Consider the following 11,452-nt stretch of genomic DNA (forward strand, 5'->3'; position numbering starts at 1 on the left):
ATTGCCACTCTGATGGCCCATCTCAGTCCACTGCCTCAAACTATTTATTCTCCTTTTGATGATACCGGTCTTTGGAAGCTCTAGGTTGGCATCAGAGAGTTGCATTCCACATTAATTAAGTTTTTTAGCTTCTTTAAATGCTGTTAATATTTCCTGGAAACCTAACTTTTTTTTTTTAATTAATCTCCTACTAGAAATAATGTATCTTAGTTGCTTTGTCTTGTATGTTTGAGTTTTTCTCTCTGCAGCTGCTAGGTTGCAATGATAGACAAGTCTCTGTTTTTCTCTGTCACAGGTTTGCTGCATCACTGCTTTTAAAGGGCAGCCTGGAATACTTCAGTGATTGCTTCCCATACTAAAGTGAAATGCTTTCAGTAAGTGCTTGGAAACACGTAGCAGATGAGCATAAGCAGCCCCTTTCAGACAGCACTCTTGTTTTTCACAAATTACAAGTCCTCTTGTAGACTGATAACAGATGGTGCTTTCCAAGAAATATTTTTCATCTTTGATTCTTTTGGCCTTATTAGTGTTGCCTGAGTTTAGTGTTTGGCACTGAAGCAATTTTAGAGAGGCAGAAAATATTCCCTTACTGAGGAAGGGAGAACTGATTTGCTGGTGTAAGAGAGGTTCCATTTTGTTTTAACTACATGACAGATCCATAATGAGACAATTTTATTTCTTTAATTTGCTCCTGGTTTAGTTTCCTGGAGTCTTTGTACATGGAGAGAGGTTCATTCCATGGGTTTTGACACTTATGGCCACTGAGCACTGCAGCATTAACAAAACTTGCACATGAGTTTCACTTACTGTAGTCTAATTAAAACCCTACAGATACTGAGGTTTAAATCAGAGCTGACTAATCATATTTGATTTAAATGTCCTAATGGCTGTATTTTTAGTAGAACAAGGGTACATTAGCTAATCCAAGTTTTCTTCCTACAGAGAGAGGTGTGTCAAAAGTTCTTAGGGTTTGATCCAAAAAAAGCACATTAACTCACGGATTAATTCAGGCAGTTATTAATTCTGCTGAAGTCAGTGATAATATTACTTGCTTGAAATTTTGTTTGTATTGTAAGGGTTGTTATATCTTGAGCTGAATTGTACAGTGTCTTTATTTTTGCAACAGAATAAAACCATTTTAGTGGGAGTCAATTATTTCCTGAGCCTCTGATTCCTAGGAACACAACAACTTTTCTGCTTTTTGCTTTTGCATTGGATATAGCACATTCAAAGAACCCAAAGCACTTCCCTGCCTGTGTGGGAATTAATTCCACCCAGAGCAAAGTAGGACATTACTCACACCGCTGGAGATAATGAAATGACTGAGTGCATTTAAACTGTAGTCAATGAGGGCAAATTTTGGCATTCATTTTGGGTTCCACCTAAAAGAATTGTCTCCTTTCCCTTCTCCCCAGAAGGAAAAAGTATCTGAACTTTAACATGGGCTCTTTTAAGGCATACAGAGAACACCAAGCAGTTTTAGGGATAATTATAAGTCAGGAATAATTACAAGGTGTTTTGAATTTTGAAATTTTTCATCTCCTCTCTGTTTTGCCGAATCAGCACCTTTGAGGAGTTAAAAAATGTTGACAAATCACGAAAACTCTGAAGTTTCTTGCTCAAGGCAGTCCTTTTCTTGTAACGACTCAATGAATGGGAAACTGGAATAAAGTTTGGGAAAATGTTAATGTGCAAAAATACATTTAAAGTTTGATGCTGTATCTAGTTTTCAAACCATCCTTAGATTCAACAGCCTCTCTCCCACGATACTAGTACAGGGCTGCTTTTGAAAGAGGTAATCTTTGGGTAGCTGTCTTTACAAGGTACATACATATTTATGGCACCTCATTAAGCCGATTTGTGATGTATTGCTTCAATACCCACTGCATTTTATGACTAACTTTTAAATTCCTTGCCAAAAAAATATTTTTAAGTGGAGCTCTGATATTTTTTTCCCCTTACAATCAGTAGAAAACAGCAGCAGGAGCAAGCCTAGCCTACATTACAATGGCTAGGACTCTTAAACCCTAACTCACGTCTTGTTTCTGACTGCACTGTACAGAAAGGCTTTAATCATTTGGAATCGTGGCACAGCTGAAGTTTAGACAGAAAAATAGGTAAAGAATCACTGTTAAATGTACAGAAGAAGGAAAGTATGAAAACCAATTTTCTTGTATGAGCTCTGAGCTGTATCTGTGGCTCCAGACCTCTCAATAATAAGGTTATAAATCCGTGTGAATACGGAGCTTGTTAAAAGGAGTGTGCTGTCCTGCAGCTCTGCTCACTCCTTGTACTTCCAGGCAACTGCTGCTCTTTGTTTCTTCTCCATGAAGACATCCCAGAAATATCCAGGCAAAAGTTGATATTTTAAAATATCTGTTAGCTGTCCCTAAACATAGAAGGGGATATAGCTGCCATAATTTCTCTTATCTATCATAAAATGTTGACTATATTAATGAGATTAATTAGTCGTTTAGAGACTAAACAGATTAATCAAATGTTATCTTTTAATTTTCTGTGTGCTAATGAATATTTTATGTGATAGTTTTGTTTAAAGTGATATTAACAGCTCTCACACTTCAGGCATTATTTCATTAATTCAGTTCTCTATCACATTATGAATGGCTTTTAATCAACTGGTTTCACAGGGAGCCTTTTTCTTCCCTATCTGCTAAATCAAATCCAGGCAGGCCTTTATACCAGACACCAAGAACTATTCAGGGGCTCTATCCACAGTTTCGTTTTGATAAATTCAGTTTTATTTAGAGGGGCATCTACATTCATTCAGTTCTGAATCCCTGACTGCAGGGGCCACAGACTCCTGCCCTGTTTGCTCAAATGAGCTTTGTTAGATTCTTGTTTTGAAAATGTCTCTCTTCAAAACATATGTAGCTCTGAATTAAAGTTGCATTCAGGCATATCAGGTATTCAGGAATATATCACTGAGAACACAGTCAGATGTGTTAACCTTCCAATAAATCAACTGGAACTGCACTGAGTTTGTGGAATGTGAATAACCTCTGAAATATTTAGACTACCTTCTAAAAACACAGGAAAAAAATGTCTGTGAAGGGAGAGTGTAAAGGCTTCTGTTCATTTTCTCGTGAGAGGTAATAAATTCCAGAGCTGCCCGTCCTTTTACACTGAGAGAATTCTAGAGACTTAATCTACAAATGACTGTATCTTACCCAGTCAGCCCATTCCCAGCAATGCACAACCCTCATTACCTGAGGCCTTCCACTGAATATTTATTATGATTACAGCACATTTACAAAACAGCTTAATTACTTGTTTGACAAATATATAAAATATTTAAGGGAATGCTTGCTGTTCTCCAAATGTCAGCAGATTCTCCCCTCATGTTCCCCAAAGCCAGGAGTGCTGATTAAGGTATTTCATTACTCAGTGTAGCAGGGTGGCAGGAGCACCTCCAGCACCTTGACCTGGCATGGGTCACAAATGGATCTGATACTCCTTCACTCCACACACAAGGAGTAAAACTCCCACTCAAACCTGGGGAGAAATCCTCGATTTTTAGTGGTTAGAGAGTGGTTCTTAGCATAGCATAGTGCCTTCTGACACAGAACTAAAACTGTTTATTTAGAAGAATATAATTTCCTGTCAGCCTTTCATAGGCAGATGGATGACTTTTTAATTCTCTCAGTTTCAAGATTCTTTTAAACTACAAATGTCTGCAATAGGTGAAAATCTAGTGAGGATGGTGAACTGTTTCACCTTGAAGCTGTTCATGCAGATTCTTCACTCTTCTCTCAAAACCGTACACAGAAAACCTGCAGCTACTGCTACTGGTATATTCACGACCATACCTTTGCAAAAGTACTCGAGTAATTACCATTATCCCACTCTAGTGCTCTTGGCATTAAATTCAAATATATTAACATCAGGATAAAACCATGATATAGATTTTTGTCAAGAACAGGAGAGTAAGGACAGTTCCAGGGGAAATAATGATGAGTTCTAGCCTCAGGCAAGAAGCCTTGAGGGACTGAAGAGGGTATTCACATTATTTTTGTTGCTTCCATCCTAGTGTTTTACTCAGTGTCCTTTGTCATATTTTGCTTTTATTGAATTGTTTTCTGGGATGAACATAAATTTTTTCCAGCATACATGGTTGTGAACACTTAGGGAATTTTTTCTGTATACTTTACTCATTAAGGTGTGCAAAGGGGCCTTTGCTTTATGAAGCATATTTCTTAAAACACGTCTTGGAGGTATGAGAGAAGGTCTTCCTCTAGCTCCTGTGAAAAAGGGTCTACACCACATTCTTATATTCCAGGAAAGTGCTCTCAGGGGGCTATAGGTAATCATTGCAGAGAACTTTGAAATAGCTGCAGGGGTTTGTAATATTAATGAAGTACTCGCTGATTTGGAATGAAATGGAGATATCCACAATTAAGTCTGCAGCCTATAGGTTGGAGTGTTCTCAGGGCAAAAGATTTGAGTCTGAGATGCATCTCAAAGAAACACGGGATATTGAATCAGGTATGGAGTGGAATAGCTCTAGCAGAAAAATAAAACAGGATATACCTAACTCACTCTTTTCTTTAACCCACAATTTCCTGGTGTCAGAGAGTTTGGGTCAGATGAGGTAGAGGAGACAACGTAAGTGAAATGATACTACTTATTTATTGCTGAAGCTGTTGCAAAGAGTCTTTGCAAATCCTAGTAGGTGCTTCCTGCACAGTGCATTTATTCTACACCAACAGCCACCAAAACTCAGAGCTGCTTGTGGAGCTGCATTTTGTACAAAGCCTGGAGTCAGTAATTTAAGAAGCTACTATTTCTTTTATAGGTGGTATTAATCTGAAAAATATACCTCAAGGCAGAATGTAATATTGTTTTCAGTCCGGTTTCTGATGCTTGAAGATTTGCCATTACAGAAAGTAGCACAAAGGGAGAAAAATAAATGCCAATTTTGATGACTGCTTCAAGAAAAATGTGACGACTGACCAACCCCTGCCTCCTTCCTCATTTTTAGCAGTGCACAGGTTGTACAGATCTAGAGAGCAAAGACAATTCTTTTAAAAATAGAAAAATTGTCAATGATCTAATCTGTGTCATGGCAAGTGGACACTTGAGGGATGCCAGGCTGAAGTATTTCTCAGGACTGTCACAGCACTGACCAAGAGGATTCTCCATCAGCCCAGGAGAAGGAAGATCAGAAGGTTAAATTTTTTCCCTTGAGATTTTTCTTATCCCATTTCTGTAGTTTGGAGTCCTCTAGGCAGCAATGAACTCTTTCTTACAGCAAAGAGGTTTTACTGCTAATGCTTGTCATCTTCTCATGCAGCTCTATAGATTTCAGGAATTCGTGACCTGGCGCAGTCTTCTAAGTTGAATTTGCTCTTCAGTGGGGAATAGATTCCTATTCCAAGGGGTTATCTTCAAAGGGAAGACTGGAAATTAGTGCCAGTTGAATAAAAATACATCAGTCTCCCTCATATACCACAAAATTAGCCAATTAGTCATTAGCTCTTCCAAACGTTATTAGAAAATTCATACATCACCAATATAATCAAGTACATACTGTCCTTATGATGGATGCTGTGGAGTTAAGCAGTGCTATTAAAAGTGGATGAATCTGTATGGATTGTTCTGTGCTAGCAATAATATCACAAAGTTCAAAAAAACCAAATCCAGCCTGGAATTCGTACACCTTTGAATGCACTGCCTCACACCTTTTCCTACTTAAAATTACTGGACACACAGTGAGTAGTTCCCAAGTTTATCTGTTTCAGCAGTTTAAAAACATGTCAGATAATGAGACACGGCTCAGGTTCAAACCAGTCCCAGAACAAGAGGCATCTAGGAGCTATTTTAGAAAACAGAGTTAGAAACATAATTACAAGGCAGGATAATGAACAGAACCTCTTCAATTTCCCTGTGGCCCTTGCTAAGAAATTAAATCAAGTTTGTAGTGGATAAGCATGACTGTACTGTTAGAAATGGGGGAAAGATTGAAGTGCTATCCTCTAAACAATATATACATAATGAACAGAAGATAAAAAAGAAAGCCATTGTAATGAAAAGAAATGAGAATTTTAATGGATTGTATAAGACCCAACAGTTAGAATTGGTACTAGAAAGATCCAGCCCACAGTTTATTTGGAATGAGTAACTGAAATTTTGGAACTTGTGTGGGAATAGCTTTCTCTGATATTTAAAGAGTAGTAATGTTGAAGCTGTTTCTTGAACCAGCACCTGCCAGGAGAGGAAGACAAGATGTCTCTATGGATACATTAGAGATGAAATACAAAACTTGTCAAAACCAAAATAAATCCTTCCATTGGTGTCATCAGGCTCTGCATGAAGCTTTATCAAAACAGGTCCCCTCTGATTCTGGGATCAATGTCATGAGAAATCTCACCTTGGTTTTCTGGAAGACAGAGGAGGAGGCAAGCCAAGGGTAGCTGGTGGAATAGCAATAAAAGGTTTTGCACAGCTGGGAGAGCAGCAGTGACTCCGAATGCTGAGCACCACCAACCTTCACGTGTCTTGGTTTTGATGGGGAATTGATCATCTACATTTCCTGTTATTCCTTCTGATATCTAACTGGGTAACTGTTTCCTCTAAAGTTATAAACGTGAGAATGGAAAACAGCGACAGAATTCTTCTCTCTGCTTCTGAAATTTAGATTCATGGAAAATATAGGTGTTTCTATCAATGCTTATTCCCTGTTTTCTATGAAAAAATACAAAGCAACATACAGATGTTTGAACAAAAAAGCAGAATATAAGTCTTGTGGATATTTTAAAAACATCATTTCAAGTCCCAATACTTGGTTTTTCTGCAATCTCAGTGTGTTTCTATGTTCTGTTTTGTTTAATTTAATCAGTTTATTTTCTGAATACAATGATTGTCAGCACTGAGGATCCCTCTGTTTCTGGAGTAAAAGGAGAAACCAGCAATCAGATTGTGGAACTTTTCCAAACATGCCTAGAGGGCTCTCTTTAAAAGAGCATGAATCTTCAGCAAACAACTTCTTGTCGTATTAAATGTTGCTACAGACACGTGCTGCACAAAATCAGAGAGAAGAAATGTCATACTTGTAAGAGATATCTTTTTTTAGCAGACTGGGTCCCTATTTATATTATGGGCTGTAGAAAATCCACAGACTTCGATACTAAAGACATTTTCCTCTTACATCCTTTACTTAATTTAGTAATCTTAAAGTAAAGTACCTTTTTCCTCCGAGGCATTTACAACCTTTTTATAATGACATTGGAAAAAGTAACTCTCTTTTCTTCTCCCTTGTGGGCAATTATTTATTTATTTGTTTATTTTTCTCTGAAAGCTTGAAGTTTTCTCTCTTTAGCTACTGTTCAATTCCCGCTTTGGAATGTGTTCCCTGTCTTCAGTAACAGGCTTATGAAAATCAATATTCCAGCATTTATCACAAGTTACAGAAGAAAAGCTCTTAATCAAAGACATTTAGGCATGCTTGTGAAGGTTACCCAGCACATTATGATAGATGACCCTTCACAGATTCCACAGCTCACCTATTTTAGCCGTCTCACATGGTGATAAGCCTGCCCATCTTAGAAAGATATGAATGACTGAGCCTGCTCCATTGCAGTTAATATCTCCCTGAGAGAAGGGTCTGTTGGGGAAAAATGATACACTTATGAACTCTCTGAAACAATAAAATTGATCCATTTTTGAGCCAGCTTTTCCTGCAGAGCTAATTCCCAAGCAATTTATTTTTGCTGATTAAATCTTCTGTCTGCAAGGGGGAGCTGGCAGGTCTGTGCAGGACAGCACAATCAGCTGCATTTGCAGATGGAGCACAGAGTCTCTGTAGAACCTGATGGATTTCCATTAATGAGTTAATGGTACAAGTGTTTGTGTTCACTTACAGGATGCAGCCTTTCCTAATCACAGGAACATGGCAATCAGTGAAAGTCTGATTGTACTGGTGTTACTGGTTCAGCTGGGGAGGGGGGGGGATATCACTCTTTCTTGGATGAAAGGAGAAAGTTTCTACCGTGAAAAGCAAATTACAAAGGCTCAGAGTGACTCTGAAGCTAACACTTGCCCGGTGCTCTGCAGCCAACTCAGTTGGAGTCTGTAAGTTAAAACTAAACTTCTTCAGGGTCACTGAGGAGAAAAGGCAGCTGAAAGAAAGAGCTGCAGCAATATCCGTGTGTGGAAATACTGTACCTGCAGTTGAAACACCACTTCTGGAATGATTTCTGAATCTGATCACAAAAGGGTGGACAGATCCTTTTGGACAAGAAGAAAAGGCACAGGCACAAAAGTGGGAATCACTGAATAAATACTGGGCAGTTGAGAAAGATTGAGGGAGTGCAAGTCCCTCAGCTGACAGTGTTTGCATGTGCAGTGATTCCTTGGACACACGGCCTGTGCTTTGACCCATCCTCAGTGCCCTTGGTGGAGTACATTTTTAGGTGTAATGTGTATTTAAGGAGCTGCTTTACAAGCAACCATCTCATCTTTGCAGGGTAGAAACATCAAATGTTACAACATTTAAATGCTATTTAAGGAGCCCCATTTGCTTCTAGATCCCCTTTCTCAGGAAAATGTATTTCTGTAGGGAAGCATAATCAGTGTTCTCATCAAGGCTGGATTCAGGAATCCCAGAAAGGCACTGGGAGATGGGAGCTGAGGTCACTCACACACGGCTGTGACAACTCAGTCCCAGGCTCTCTACAGCACAAGAGCAGGCAATGAGACTTCACCAAACCTGTACTCAGAGTTTTGCAAAATTAAGGAAATAATATGAGGTATTTCTGTCCCAGATTTTTTGGCCTTGATTTGAATTCAAGAGAGGACTCAGGATGACGCCCCCTGAATTTACAAGCTGTTCCTCAGTTTCTTCTTGCTAGGCTAACAAAGTGCTATAGAACGAAAACTGAAAGCTAAAATATCCCTCAGCCCATATGCCTAATTTTTACACTGAAGATTTATGTGTGAGCTTAACTTCATAATTATCCTGTTTAAGGGCATTGCTGGGTTTCTAAATTAAGACTGATGGCATAGATGAGCAAGTAAAGGTCATTCCTTGATGCATTAGTTCTTTGTTGATGAACAATTTAACACAAAACCACTTTGTGTTTAGCACAAAACCTTTCTCATGAAAATCACGTCCCACTGCCTGTCTTTATAAATATTAATTCACAAAATGCATGTGCTTTGTGTGGGTCCTGACAGCCTCTGTAGTGGTACTGACAAGCCAGTCAAAAAGAGAGAAATACAAAAGAACAAGTGGTAAAGTTTACCCCAAGGCGTCAAAGGGCATTAGGACACGTATTTAAATATAGGATTCTACTGAGTTCCAGAGGGTAAGGATCAATTTAAAGACAATTAGATGAAAATAGAACAGTCAGCAGTATAATCAGATCTTAAAATTCACACTGTAGGTGGGAATCCTTCTAAAAGGGCCTGGGATAAGAGAAAACTGCAGATAAAAAAAATTAGAGTCATCAGATCAAAACTGACGAACAAAATCCCCTCAAACCTAAAAATCAAATTATGGTTAGACAGTTTCTGAAGAAAAGCAGGGACTGCATGCAGAGTCTTTGAAATGAGAGAGTAGAACTGGAAAAGGGATGCAGCAAGAGGCATTGCTGGATTGATGAAAACTGAGGTTGGAAGAAGGCATGTGTTTGACAGCAGGAAATCAAGAGGGGTTTTTGAATATCTGGTCTCTTCTGTGAGGAGCTAAGTCAAAACCTTCCAACCAAATCAATAAATACTGAACCAGATGGGACCCAAAGGGGCAAAGGTACTTGGAAAGAAGAACTGCAGAGCTGAAGGAATTGCCAGGGAAGTCTGAGGAAATAACTGAGCTGATAAACAGAACCAGCTCTGCTTTCAGGTATAGGACACAAGTCCTGGCCAAGCTGGGGATCCTGCAGACAGGAAGTCACAAATCCTGCTGGTGAAGGATCATCCTGAAGAAATTCTGAGCCTTGTTAAGGTATTGTCTTGGAGGGAAACTATTCCCCTAATTCCCATTAAAAAACCCCCCAAAATTGGCATTTATACTGCTAGCACCATGCTGAAAAGCTGATGTGCTTATCAGTATACTGGCCCCTTCTTTCCTAGCTGCTTTGTTTATTTATTACCCTCTTTATATGTAGACCTGAAACTGAATATGATGGGAAGGGGCAAAGGTTTGTCTTCCTCTTCACAGGAATATAATACATCACTGTCCACTGGAGTCCAGCACACTTGATCTTGAATTACAGCCACTCAGTCCAAGCAGCAAGTAACTCGAATGAGCCATCTTTAGTGAGATACTCTGCAGGAATGCTTTCTGATCAACAAATCAATATGATTATGCAGAATGTCTTATTTTTTAAAATACTCCTGTGCTCATATATCTCGCAACTTTGACATAACGTCTTACTTACACACTTTGCTTACTTATACATTCTACCTACTTTTACATTTTACTACTCTACTTTTACATTTTACAACTTTTGCATAAGACAGTACATATACATTTTGCAACTGCTGTGCATGAGATCTCACATTGTTTGATTGGTTTCTCTATTTTGTCCATGAGCTCCACACACACTTTTCTGATAATATGATTGGGTTTAATCCAGTGCAGCACAGTCCTTTTTTATCTATTCCTTGCTGTCTTGGTATTTAGTCTTTCAGCTTCTTCTTTCCCAATTTAGCACAGTTTACCTTTCAGTCCTTGATGAATTCCTGAGGGCTCTACGAGGTGGGACTCCTGATCCAGGCAAGCAGTGTCGAGATGATGGCAGCAGCAAAACCCCTCCAGTGATCAGCAGCCAAGTTAGTTCAGGAAATACAAACAACAAGCCAGCAAAGGACAGAGAGCAGATCTAAGCCTGCCACACCTTTCTCCTCAAACCTTCAGACTGGAGCTTAAAACCCCTCTTGGGGCTGAAGTGCTGTAGCTGAAGGTGGAAAAGCCAGGTGAAGCAGGTGAGTGTAATTCCAGCCTGTTTCCACTCTGAGGGCTCTGCTAAGAATAGCTAAAGATGGTTTGGCTGGGGCACACTATCAAGGTTCAACACAACAATACTCCTTGTATGAAAAGCTAACTTACTGTACATCACAGAGATTGTAGCACCTCTTGACTTGCTGTCTTTTCTTAGGTGCTTTGCTTTTACACTGCAAAATCCAGACATACAAATCTGATTTCAGGGAGATCTATCTGCCTGCCCTGCTTAGCTGCTATGAAGTTCCTGACTCTGCCAATTCTCAAAAGAATTTGCAGCTTGGAAACAGATTCTATAAAACATTTATCTTGATTCAGGGAGATCTGAAGCCACTGTACAAATGTATGTTACAAGAAAATCTTTGCAGATCTGGATCGTTAATTTGAAGAAAAGAAAAATTCTATCAGAAGGGATTTTTCAAAATAGGAGCAGTCAAATACTGGTAAAATTGTCAGAGGTCATGCATTTCAAGGATCTGGTTACCTCTAAAC

The 11,452-nt window shown here is 39.0% G+C and overlaps 1 long non-coding RNA gene across 2 annotated transcripts; it reads right to left on the reverse strand.

The window, feature by feature from the left end:
• Nucleotides 1-1,221: 1,221 nt before the first annotated feature.
• On the reverse strand, nt 1,222-11,110 carry LOC121660250. 2 transcript variants are annotated; one of them, XR_006014570.1, is made up of 2 exons: nt 10,127-11,110; nt 1,222-5,403 (listed from the first exon to the last, which is right to left on the reverse strand). It is a non-coding gene; the product is annotated as an uncharacterized LOC121660250 (long non-coding RNA). The 2 variants fall into 2 exon arrangements; XR_006014569.1 differs by having other exon boundaries at nt 10,110-11,110.
• Between the last annotated feature and the right edge of the window lie 342 nt (nt 11,111-11,452).

The sequence above is a fragment of the Corvus kubaryi genome, unplaced genomic scaffold (assembly GCF_017639235.1).
Source record: "Corvus kubaryi isolate FWS band 111438036 unplaced genomic scaffold, C.kubaryi_AGA036_p1.0 138, whole genome shotgun sequence".
In the NCBI taxonomy this organism is placed as follows: domain Eukaryota; kingdom Metazoa; phylum Chordata; class Aves; order Passeriformes; family Corvidae; genus Corvus; species Corvus kubaryi.